The following is a 13,503-nucleotide window of genomic DNA, read 5'->3' as shown; positions in this document are numbered from 1 at the left end:
CCCACTACTTAAAAAGATTGAAGATGACCTAAAGTGCTGTACCAACCTTCCACTTTCACTCATTGGCTGTACATCCACAATAAAAATGAAGATACTTCCACAACTTAATTATCTATTCTCAGTCCTCCCAATAACCCCTTCATAAAACTGATTTAAATCAATTGACATGTGCATTTCTCAATTCTATTGGAAAAATAAAAAACCTAGAATATTACTAAAACTTTGCAGAAGAACAAATCTTTTGGGGATTATAGGCACCTAACTTTCAATTACTATCTTGCAAATCAATTGCAATATTTAGTAAAATGGATTCAATTTGACAGTCAAAATAACTCATGGTTAAACATAGAACAAAACCAATGTAAAAATACCTCAATATCAAAATTACCTTTCTTTATGCAATCACTAAAAATAATAATTAAAAAGGAATTACTTTCAAACGCCCACAATAGACAATAAAGTCTACTCTGACAGCCTAGTGGAAAGTTACAAAAATCACTAAACATCATTAAGTCCTTGCAAATATACTCCAATCTGGCACAATCCAGACTTTCAAGAATTAAATAAACCAATCTAGCATTCATCATGAGCAGAAAAATAATCACTCACCTCCAACATATATTTCACAATAATCAGTTTATATCTTTTGGTGATCTAGTCCAGAGATTTCGAGTTGGGAAAGAAGAGTTTCCACTACCAACAACTTAAAGACATTATAAAATCCAAAACATCCTTAGTCAACAATTTATTGGAAACACCAAAATTATTAGATGAATTAATGAGAATTGCAGATTCCAGGGGTAAACTTATATCCAGATTGTATAAATTAATTTCCTCGACAGACATAAGAACAGCAATCCCAGTACACAAACGAGAAACTGATCTGAAACTGTTCGCTCCTGACTCTAACTTCTGGATCAAAATCTGTAACATGTTCTCCACCACCAGTATCACATACTTACAACTTATACAGTACAAAGCAATTCACAGGTCCCACATTACTCAAAGAAAAATGTTTAAAATGGGTTTGACCAATTCCGACCTTTGCCCACAATGCACTTTAAATAGTATTGAGAACTATTTTCATGCCATTTGGCCCTGCATACCTGTTCAACGCTTCTGGATGTCAATATCCAAAAAACTCTCTGCCATTTTGGGTTGCAGAGTCCCTGTTTCACCAGCTCTCTGTCTACTTGGTAACCACACTGAAATTGAAAATTTTCCAGCTAAATCCAAAGATCCATTTTTAGTTTCTCTATATTGCCAAGAAAGTAATACTTCTCAACTGGAAATTAAAAAAACTCACTACATATTAATATCTGGGCAACCTTCTTATTGAATATATACATCTGGAAAGCATTACAATTACGCAAAAGTATAATCTAGCTGTATTCATCAATATCTGGAACTCATTTTTGGAATTTCTAAAAATAGATTTAACACCTGGGGGCAATGTTGCACACATTCCAAAAACCTAAAATTAAAATATTGGCTAAATAAAGTCACATTCACTTACATACCTTCTAATGAAGTTTTTATTAACCAGTAAATTAAATCAGTGTTATTTTTTTTCCTTCAGAATCAGTTTCTGGATAGACGTAACAGATTATTATTTTACCTCACACACATAAACATGCACATTCACAGTATTTTCTTGCACTGAATTAATCCAACTCATTATTATTATTATTATTATTATTATTATTATTATTATTATTATTATTATTATTATTATTATTATTATTATTATTATTATTATTATTACTGATAATAATGTCAGCTTGAGTATTTCATCCTTTGGTGCTGTCTACTGTGGGGTTGACTGCTGGAGAGAGGGGAATATAGGAAATTACTGGGGTGGGGTCCCAGACCTCTCTCCTGTGCTCCCTGGGGCTTACAGTTAACCAACTAATGATATTTTGTTAAGTTTCTTTTTTCTTGCTTTACTTTATTTAATTTCTTTTTCCAATTACATCATGAAAGAAAACTTAAGATAAACACACAAATAAATTAATGAATAAATACAATTTTAAAAAAAGAGGCAGAATACACAAAGAATAGGGTAAGAAAGGTCTAAGCCGGGATCACATCCCATTTTGCCCTGTCTTTCTTTTAACTGCATTACACAAGACTGGGGATGCACAGAATGTCAAAAGGTTTAAAACACAGCACACAAGGTGGACCTATCATTCTTTGGCTGACATGTCCTGGGTGGGGACCTCTGGACTGATGGTTTGGTTGGTTGTGGTCTGGGTTCACTGTGATGTGCCATCTGATCTTTGGAGGTCTGCTCAGGGGCAGACAGCATCTATTTATTATACTTAACATTGTTATTATTGTATTATTAGTTGTTTTTCTGTTTGTTTTTTGTTTGTTTTTATCTCTAGTAGTAGTAATGCTATATTATTTGATTAGTAATTTTAACATTATCTTCCTTTTTCCTTTATCATAACACTACAAGTATACCTATGTACGACACTGGACTATTCTCCTTTCTCTCTTTTTCTTTTTTTCTTTTCTCTATTATTATCTTTTTTGCACATCAATTTCTAACACTTGTATTTGTTATATATATATATATACAATATATATACATGTATATATCAACAACAACAAAAAAGGAGCTGTCTGTCAGCACTTCAGTACCAGTACTGAGTGTTAATCAGTCGTGGTACTCTGAGCCCCTCTGAACTTTGTCTCTCCTAGCACAGAGACAGTTAATACCTACCTGTTGTTCTCTTCCTAGTAGTAATGGGCAGATAAAGCCTCAGCCCTTTGCTTTGCCCAAAGGCTCATTACTTGATGCTTCATTCATCACTCACTAGTGACATCTGCTGCTGAAACTGTAACAGCCTTGTCACTCACTTAGATCATACTTTAAAAAAAATAGTAAATGCAATATTATCACAAAGGTTTCATCAAACTCATGTTTAGTGACAGGAGAGTGAATTAAATAATATTTAATTGTCATATGTTTTAGTTATTAAAATGATTTGTAGCCAATCTAATCCTGGTATATGTTGACCGTCAGTGGTTTTGTTGTATTTTCTTTTATGTCAGACTGATTTGACAATAAAAACATTTTATCTGCAACTCATCAGATCTGCGACATCTGATGAGTTGCAACATCTAATGTTGCATTTCAGGCCATGTTGTGAACAGCCTGAAAGTTTGTCAGGCTAGAGTATTCACCAGAGGAAGTTATTGCTCATAAGCAGGAAACTTGAGCTTCTATGGAAGATCCTATTCATGTGTTTAAAAAGATTAAAAATCTTATGTTCAACATATAAATAAAACCTATCAACAGTACCAGAACATCCAGCTTGTTTTGCAATGCGACTGATGAGAATCAACAAAACATACATGAAAAGCAAAAAGAAAGAACGTCTGAGTATAGGAGGCATGTTGCCTTGCCTTCGTCTATAAGATCCGTAACAAGAGTTTCATTATATCCATCCTTTAACCCATCCTTTAATAGTCTTCTGTTTTGAGGAGAGACTAGGACTTCATTTATGTCTTTGGACAAAAAAATTATCAGAACTGCGAGGAAAAAAACTATTTCTGTTTATTCTTAATGTTCAGAACTGTTATTATGTTTGTTTTCAAAAATTGATTGTAACTCTAAAAGGTGTTTTTTGGTTGTAGTTCATTTTAGGGACCTATTTACAGTAAACTCACTTAATTTGTTTGGTTTAGTGATGACAGCTTATTTTTTGTGTTCAACTTAAAGGAACTTTTTACTTTGACTTTACTTGAAACAATTGAGGTCAATGCCAGTTTCATATCCTACATCTGACCAACTCAATTTATTATGTTCATCCAACTCAATCTATTATGATTTAAAGCCTCAAAATGGTTATTATTAAGAGGTACATGGATGAACAGGCATGATGAATTTGGTTGGGAATACAGCACTGTCGACAATTGTGTGTATGCGTGTGTAAATATGTGTATGTTTGTGTATATAGATATACATTAGATATGTACTGTATATATGCAGGTAGATGTGTATGTGAATATGTATACATGTATGTACATATTATTTTCATCTGGTTAAGGAACAATTTTGATTTAGAAGGGATAAGGAAAATAGGAAGATTATTTATTGTATGAATTATTGAATGGAAAAGGGGTATGATTATATAAGTCAAACTTCTCACAGTTGGTGACCTTACTAACTGCAGGTGGATTTACATGTATTCGTAAACTTCTGGAAAACCATCAGCCTTCAGATTCTTTATGGGACATGCAAGCCAGTTCGAACAGTCTCTGAAATAATAACCTTTTTCAACCTGCATAGCTTCACTGTTGAAAATGAGGAGCTAACATTCAGAAATGACATTGAAATAAATTCCAGTCCAACATCTGGTCTGAGGTGATGCCTCTCGAACCTGTTGGAGGAAAAATATCCCAACTTCAGAAAATGCGCTTTTATCTTAACAGTGCTCTTTGGTTCCTCCTATCAGTATGAAATTTCTCATATTGTTCAGATCTGCCATAACTGATTGATACCTGCTGGCCTCAGGTTTGCAACCAGTTCCTGACTATGAGAAACTAGCAACCTCCTACGGTATATTAGGTTTTCTATCACTTTAATATATATAGCTGATGTATATTTGCATATAAAATAAGTCAATAGAGTTTCAATTACAGTTTTCATATCTTGTCATGTGGCAGATGTCAGCCAGCTGATGAGAGAAAAAGTAGATCTTGGTCTCAAAATGTTTGGGCACCCCCGCTGTAGAGCCTGCCTGAAGGAATAACCTAAGTATGTCGTAAAAAAACAGATTAAAATGCTCTCTTGATGTCTGTTATGGTTTTGGAAGCTTAAGTTTACCCCCCCCCCAACATTATAAATAAAGATGAAGGAAACAATTAGGCTTTTTTATGGCAACCGCAGGAACCATCACTGAGAAAACTGCTCACACAAACAGACTAAAGCTGCTACTTACTTGATACAGAGGTGGGGTTATGATGAGCTGTCTGCACAGGAACGCTCCCTGTTTTGTCCAACTACTGAAGCCTTCTCCATCATGTCAGGAACAACAACAATCAGTTGGACTATTAAACCACTAGCTAAGAAAGAGAAGACATGTTTCTACCTGCAGAGAGTGAAAGTGAAGATCTTCCTCTTTAGGTGAAAGGTTGAGCTGCAGGATAAGGAGGGATTGAAGAACGTATTATCTGTGGCACATGGCCACACTAACTGATCCAGAGAAAAACGTGCCAAGTCACACACTGTTTGACCTCTCGTGCTGGAGGGACTTTTACCAAGTAGCAGAAATACAGAATGGGTCTGCTCCAGGATCGGTCTTGTGGACCAATGCAGGCCCTACATAGGTAGCACTAACACACACTGCAGCAGACAAAGGAAGGATTGTGGCTTTACTGATGAACAATGAGGTTTATTGGAAGTAAACCATGAGTTTAACCATAAAAGCTGTATGTACAAACACACATACACAAAAAAGACAGTGTAAGCTACAAACCACACTCTTATAACCGTAACGTCTGAACTAAATATAACGTTCACCACTAAATATCAACTCTGATCAAAAACTGTAACCTATTTGACTACAATGAAACAAATTCACAATTCCAAACTATCAATATTAGAAATATGATTATTTACAAATTAAATATGACTTGTGCCTCTATCAAGAGGGCTATGGCAGGCTGTTTTAACATAAATTCGGTTTCGTCTGACTATCCGTAATTACATTCTAGATATCTAAAAATGCCCTTTGACTACATTTTGACTATCTGGAATGGTAATTTAAGATATCTGCATTTACATTTTGACTAGTAAGAATAATAATTCAAGATATCTCCCATTACATTTTGACGAGTCAAAATTCCTTTCAAGAAATCTCAAATGACGTCACTGAATCTGTCATTTGACGGGACACATATCTGTAAATACAATTTAAGATATCTATGACTAGTCAAAATTACATTGTTAGAATTGCGTTGAAGCCCCTTTGTGTTGTCCAAACAGTTGCCTGCAGAATTGTATGTTTCCTGTACAAAATTGTCAGTAAATGCCGAAAGAGCTCGGCAATGTTGGTTATGCAGAGAACACAAAACGTCATGAACTATAAGACTGCTTCTGAAATCTGAAAAGAATTTCCTGTTTATTCCTTTCAAACAAACTGAATGAAAAGCTAAAATTGCTATTGTCAAACCATTTTCAACATGATAGTTATGCATTTTCAAATATCTTTTTTTGTTTTTTCTATTTTTTATTGTTTTATTAAACTTTCAAATTGCTATGTAAGTCAGGGACGTTTTGACTATACAGAATACATATTCAAGATATCAGTAATGTCATTCTGACTAGTCAGAATGTTAATGTATCTTAAATAGAAAAACTGTGTAATTCAAGATGTTTCTAATTCATTTGGAGATATCTGAAAATGAATTTTGACTAGTCAAAAATACAATTCAAGATATCTCCAATTTAGTTTTATCTAGTCGTTATTTGCTTTTAAGATATCTATTATTTAGTTTCTACTAGTCAAAACTACATATCTCCTATCCAAATATACATTTAAGATCAGGCACGTGCAGAGAGGGGGGCTTGAGCCACTGCCCGTTTTATCCTTGATGCCCCTAGTGCCCTTTTTGAGTTTTTTTTTTTCAAAATATTTTTATTTTTAATTTGTATGTCAGAAGGCCTGTTTGTGCCCCTCAGCAATAATATTTAGCTAAATATAATAATTTAGTAAAAATTAACTAGTCTGGCTGCCCTCAGTCTAATAATGACTCTCAGAGCCTCTATGTTGTTTAGACTCCAGGTCCATGGTGAATAGGAAGGGGCGGATCTGTGTCCTCTAACTATCAAATTATGGGCAAGAATATTTTTTCATACACTGGTTTGTGAATAAAAACGTAGGTCTGAAGCTGACGTTAGAAAAACTGTTTCTATTTATATTTTCATAATCGTCCTTGCAATAGCAGGACAAAACCCGCCTCGCCCCTAAACACAGAAATGCTTCGGCTGCAGAGAAAACTTCTGACTTTAACTTCATCATTCTGCTAAAAGCCCGGTTCACTACAGGCAGCTTGAGTCGGTCCACCGACAGATGTAAAGAATATCTGTCTTTATATCAGACATCCTGATATAAGACACGGTACCGACTGTCACCGCGAGTCGCAATGCAGATCAAAGCCCCGGTACCACCCGGTACCACCTGCTCTCTGTTTGCTCTGCTTCTCCTTAACGTTTCTACCAGGCGGGTTAAAGCCGCTGTTGACAGAATCTGGGCTGGAGGTTCTGGGCTGTAAATAGACGTTATTGTAGAACCTCAAGTGTTAAAGGAAGATTCGGCCCAGAACATTTAGAGTTCACAAAATAAAAATCAGAGAAAATATTGTAGCAATAATTAAAACCGCAGCAAAAAGCCAAACATGCCACAATTAAATGAATCAAAATGCCACTGGGGGTTCCAGGTAGATTCCAGGTAGATTCCAGGTAGATTCCAAGCAGATTCCAGAGATGCGCATCGCAGTGGCTGCTCATGCAGGGCCCAAGGTAATATGGAGCCTTAGACAGAACCCCCCTCCCTCCGGAACCCGTCCTACTAAGAACTTCAGCATCACTAACATATTTAAATATAGATAAGGTGAAGTCTGTGAGAGGGAGATCAGGTTTATTGGCTGAGTTTAAAATCAATCACTGATTATTGGTTATTTGCTGTGATGTATTTGTGAACAAACCCAATTCAAACACAAAGATTACACCATATTGTAGCCATGGTAACACAACAATCAAACTATCAAGATGATTCTTTAAACTTTTACAAAGTAAACTTCCTAATTACATCCTAATGTACTATTTATTTTTCTCAACTGAATGCATTAAATAAAATGTAATAACGTTGTCATTCTCTATAAATGATGCTACAGGTTTAGCTCTATGGTCTGTGTTACAATTAAACCATTTCTAGGGGCCCCTGAATGTCTGGAGGTCCCTGAGTGTCTGGAAGCCCCTGAATGTCTGGAGGCCCCTGAATGGCCCCTACCAGTAGCTACTGAGTTTTCTTTGCCTTGATATCTCAGTCTTATAATTCTAGGTCTCAGAGGTGCTAACATCAAACTATTATATAGAGTTAACCCCTTTGAGCGTTTTGATCTATAAATCAGTCTACAGCCAGGTTGTTCTAGAGGTTAAATAGATATTATTAGGGCTTAATTATTAAAATGGCAGCAATTTTGCTTATTTTATAACTTCATAACTTCTCTCCTCTGATCTGTTTAACAGCTACAGTGTCAGATCAGCTCAGCCCTCCAGGACTGTCAGCAGCAGAAACAGAAACTTTATACCTGTTGGGGAAAATATAGACTAGATTTGCTTTGCATTTCCCCACATGATGGCAATGATATAGTAGGATCCAATTAGATTCTTGATTAATATGGGTTGTTGCTATGTTGTTGTACGGAGTCTTTGATCAATGTGCCCCTATTTTAAATTTGAGCCCCTGCTCCTCCAAAGGTCTCTGCACGGCCCTGTGCTTCTTGCTACACCTGGTGCACAGAGTGGGGAGGGTGGAACACCATCCCACCACATGACTAGTCATAGTTTAACTGTAGATATCTGAAATGTGTATTTCAGATAGTCAGAAAATCATTGAAGATGAAAAAAATCTTGAATTGAAGTCTCTATATAACTCAGTGGTAAATCTGATGTCTGATGTAAATCTGACTCTGTAAAGATGGCGGTGAACTCTGTAAAGATGGCAGCGCACGTAGATGCAGCGGCTCTGTGCTCACCGACTCGAAGTTCGTCTTTTCCACTTTGCTCGGTTAAAAACACCTACAACCGACAAAATTTACTGGCCATTGGTCAAGCAATCAGGGGAAGTCTGCCACAGGAGCTTTTCCGTGTCCATAACAACATTCCGGTCGATATTGCACGGACACCGGGCTCTCCCTGATTACAATCCCAGTAACTACAACAGGGCGACGGCACAGAGATCGTAAACAAAAGAGGGGGTGTCGCAGCGGCGTGTTAGCGAGGCTCAGGAAACAGCCACACAAACCACCGCTACCAAGGATTTTTCTCTCCAACGTGAGGTCTCTCGCTAACAAACTGGACGAATGGAAGCTGTGAATTGCAACTGACAACCTCATCCGGGAATGATGCATTCTGTTGATCATGGAGACGTGGTTAAATCCAACCATACCGGACCTGGAGATCGAGCTAGCAGGCTACACAGCACACCGACAGGACCGATCAGCGAGCTCTGGGAAGAAAAGAGGAGGTGGACTATGCGTTTATGTAAATAACAGCTGGTGTACGAACTCCACAGTAGTTGTTAGCCACTGTTCTCCAGGCATGGAGTTCTTCACAATTAAATGCAGACCCCGATACCTCCCACGTGAGTTTAACGCCATTCTACTCACTGCGGTTTACATAGCACCGGATGCTAACGCTAGCTCGGCCATGGGACTCCTGCATGATACTATCAGCAACAACCAGAACAAGTACCCCGAGGCTGTTCACATCGTCTCTGGGGACTTTAATCATGCTGATCTGAAATCAGTCCTCCCCAAATTCCATCAACACGTAAAGTGCACAACCAGGGGTGATAAAACTCTGGACAAGCTGTACACAAACATCAGACAAGCATACAGGGCTAAACCCTTAGCACACCTTGGCCAGTCTGATCATGTGTCCCTGCTACTGATCCCTGCTTACACCCCCCTGCGGAAACGTGTCCCCATTACAACCCGGACTGTCACCATCTGGCCTGAGGATGCCTCTTACCAACTACAGGACTGCTTCCAGAGAACTGACTGGGAGGTTTTTGCACATCAGGACCTGGAGAACTACACCTCAGCAGTCTCGGACAACATCAGGTTCTGCACGGACAATGTCACCAGGAACAGACTCATCAGGATCTATCCGAATAGGAAACCCTGGATGACTAAGGAGGTCCAGGGCCTCTTGAAAGCCAGGAACGCTGCTTTCAGGTCTGGGGACAAAGCACTCTACAGTTCTGCCAGAGCCAACCTGAGAAGAGGCATCTGCCAAGTTAAGGCATCATACAGAGGAAGAATAGAGAAGCAGCTCAGGAGCAACAACACCAGGCAGGTGTGGCAGGGTGTCCAGCACATTACAAGCTACAGATCCAGCAACCAGCCATGCACGGAGGGAACCACTGCCCTGGCAGAGGAGATGAATATCTTCTTTGCCCGCTTTGAGGCGACACCTACCACAGCTCCATCACAGCTGCCTGTCCACAGCAGCTCTGCTCTCACAGTAGAGGAGAGTGAGGTGAGGCAGGTGATGAGGAAGGTGAACCCAAGGAAGGCTGCGGGACCTGACGGTGTGTCGGGACGGGTGCTTAAAGACTGTGCAGACCAACTGGCTGGAATCTTCACAAAGATTTTTAATCAGTCCCTGTCTCAAGCCACTGTCCCTCCCTGCCTAAAGTCCTCTACCATCGTCCCCCTGCCGAAAAGAACCAACATCAACACCCTGAACGACTACCGCCCAGTGGCACTCACACCGATCATCATGAAGTGCTTTGAGAGACTGGTGCGGAGTCACATCCTCGCTGGCCTGCCTGCTGAGCTGGACCCTCTCCAATTTGCCTACAAAGCAAAGAGGTCCACAGAGGATGCTGTATCCACTGCACTTCATGCTGCCCTGACCCACTTAGAGAAGCAGGGGAGCTACGTCAGAATGCTCTTTGTGGACTTCAGCTCAGCATTTAATACTATACTTCCCCAACGTCTGGTGTCCAAGCTAGCAAACCTTGGGCTCCCATCAGTCACCTGCAGTTGGATCCTGGACTTCCTAACAGGTCGCTCTCAGAGGGTCAGGCTGGGCCCCCACACCTCCACTGCTCTGAGCCTGAACACCGGATCGCCACAGGGTTGCATGCTCAGCCCATTTCTCTACACCCTCTACACTCATGACTGTGTCTCCAACCACCTCAGCAACAAGATCATAAAGTTTGCAGATGACACGACTGTTGTTGGTCTCATCTCAGGCGGGAAGGGGGAGCTGGAGTACAGGGATGAGGTGAAGCGGCTGTCAGAGTGGTGCAAAGTCAATAACCTGCTCCTCAACACCTCCAAAACAAAGGAGCTGGTGATCGACTTCAAGAAGAACAAAACAGACATCCAGCCTCTCACCATCAGTGGGTCTCACCATCAGTGGGACCTGTGTGGAGAGGGTCCCAGTGTTCAGGTTTCTGGGCATGGAGTTGGAGGACAAGCTAACCTGGAGCACCAACACCAAGGAGCTGTTGAAGAAGGCACAGCAGAGACTGTACTTTCTGAGAATACTCAAGAAGAACCGTCTCCCCTCAGACTTGCTGCAGGCCTTCTATCACTGCTCCATAGAGAGTGTGCTCACGTACGGTCTGTGTGTCTGGTACGGCAGCAGCACATCTACGGACAAGAAGGCGCTCCAGAGGGTTGTTAGGGCAGCAGAGAGAACCATAGGCTGCCCCCTCCCCACTATGGAACAGATTTACACTTCCAGGCTCCACAAGAAAGTTTTGGACATTTTAAATGACTCTTCACACCCTGACCATGGTCTCTTCCAGCTGCTGCCATCAGGCAAGAGATACAGAGCAATAAAAACCAGGACAAATCGCCTAAAGAACAGTTTTTACCCGATGGCAATCATGGCACTAAATTCAAAGGCATAAGAACTTCTGCTCTTGACACCACTTTGTTATAAATGTAAATTCTGTTGCGACACCTCCAGGCAACCATCTTCTGATGTCTAAGTTTATTTCTCATTTTGTACTATTCATTTTGGTGTATTACGTATATACACATAACCTGCATCTTAACTCCAGTCGAGCAAATCTCAATCTCGTTGTAATCTGTTGATGACAATGACAAATATATCTTATCTTATCTTATTTTGACTAGTCAGAATGTAATTAGAGAAATCTCAAATATGTGTTTTGTCTAGTCAAAATATAATTAGAGATATCTACGAAAACGACTAGTCATAAAACAACTCGAGATATCTGGAATGTAAGAGCAGTAAAACAAAGTTTATTTTATAACGGCCTGCCAGCAGGGTCCGCTAATAAGATACATTTTTACAACCCTGATGCAACTTGTCTTCCGTTCCTTTTGTAGTTAAGCTGCCGTTCAGAGGAGCCAAGATGGCGGCTAGCCTTTAGGCGTTGTTCAGAACTTTCCTCCAACCTTATGCTTCTCCTGTTGGAACAGATATATTTGTAATGTCTTCAACCTTTACAACAAAACGCAAAACTGAAGGTCATCTGGTACTTACTCCTACAAAGTCACCATCTACTAAGAAAGGTAAAATGGAGCAAACTAAAGCAGAGAATGTGATAGCGGTGCTAAAGCTAGCTATCGAGGAACATGGGAACATCTATTGGGAAATATATTGATGAGTTGAAGTCTTCTATTAATTTTCTCTCCGCTGACATACAAGATATTAAAAGCACACTGCACACCACGGTCAGCTGAGTCAGCAAAGCTGAAGAAAAGATTCAGGCATTGGAAAACAAAGTGCTATAGCTAACACGTGATAAGAAGCGGTGGAATTTGAGGCTCCGCGGCCCGAAGAAGGGACGGAAGATGTAAGGCTCATGGTGGTGGAGGTATGTCAGAATATAGTCCCAAGCTACAAAGAGAAGCTTCTGGAGGTGATTGATTCAGTCTATCTGCTAGGCAGAAAACATCCAACCAAACCACAGCCTTGAGATATCATCATCCATTTCTCTATGCAGCATTTCTGCAACTTGATCTGGAAAATGGCAAAGAATTCTGGCTACTTGGAGCAAAGAAATCTCCTATTCAAAGAAGATCTTTCTGTGTGAGAAACGGAGCCAACTGTGGCCAATAATCCAACAAGCCCGTAAGGATAAGACGATCGCTTACTTTGTAGTTCTATGTTCTCAGTTAAGTTCGACTAAAACTCAGACACTTATCTTGTTTGTTTATTACTATGTTAAAGTTCTTCTCAGTCAGGACTGAGGGATATCACTAAAAGAAAAGCTTTATTTCTGTTTGCAAAAAATTGTGGTCCTTATTTTGTTTGCTTCAAGAGACTCATTCCCTTGATAGTGACTATAGACTTTGGAAAGGCTTGTGGGTGGCCCATGGAACTCACTGTACAGCAGGTACATTAACTTTGAAACACAAATTTAATAGCAGCATCATCTTCACCGAAGCCGACCCAGCTGGACACTATATTCTCACAGTTATCACATATGATAATTCTGTCTTTCTTATTGGTAACATTTATGGTTATAACAACGTTAAGGAAAATGTCAGGCTGTTTGAAACTTTGAACTCCAGTATTGATGCTCTTGTTAAAAAATTTAATGATATTACCGTAAGTACATTTTAGGAGATTTCAACACTACTGTGAATGATGAGGTTGACCGATGGCCTAGCAGGCAAAGAATAAATTCTCAGATTGTTGACTGTATGAATGAACGAAGTTTAATAGATATTTGGAGGGTAAATAATTCAAACACAGTACATTTTACATGGAAA

This window comes from Xiphophorus maculatus, chromosome 5 (assembly GCF_002775205.1).
Source record: "Xiphophorus maculatus strain JP 163 A chromosome 5, X_maculatus-5.0-male, whole genome shotgun sequence".
Lineage (NCBI taxonomy): Eukaryota > Metazoa > Chordata > Actinopteri > Cyprinodontiformes > Poeciliidae > Xiphophorus > Xiphophorus maculatus.
Note: the sequence above shows the minus strand (reverse complement) of the source record.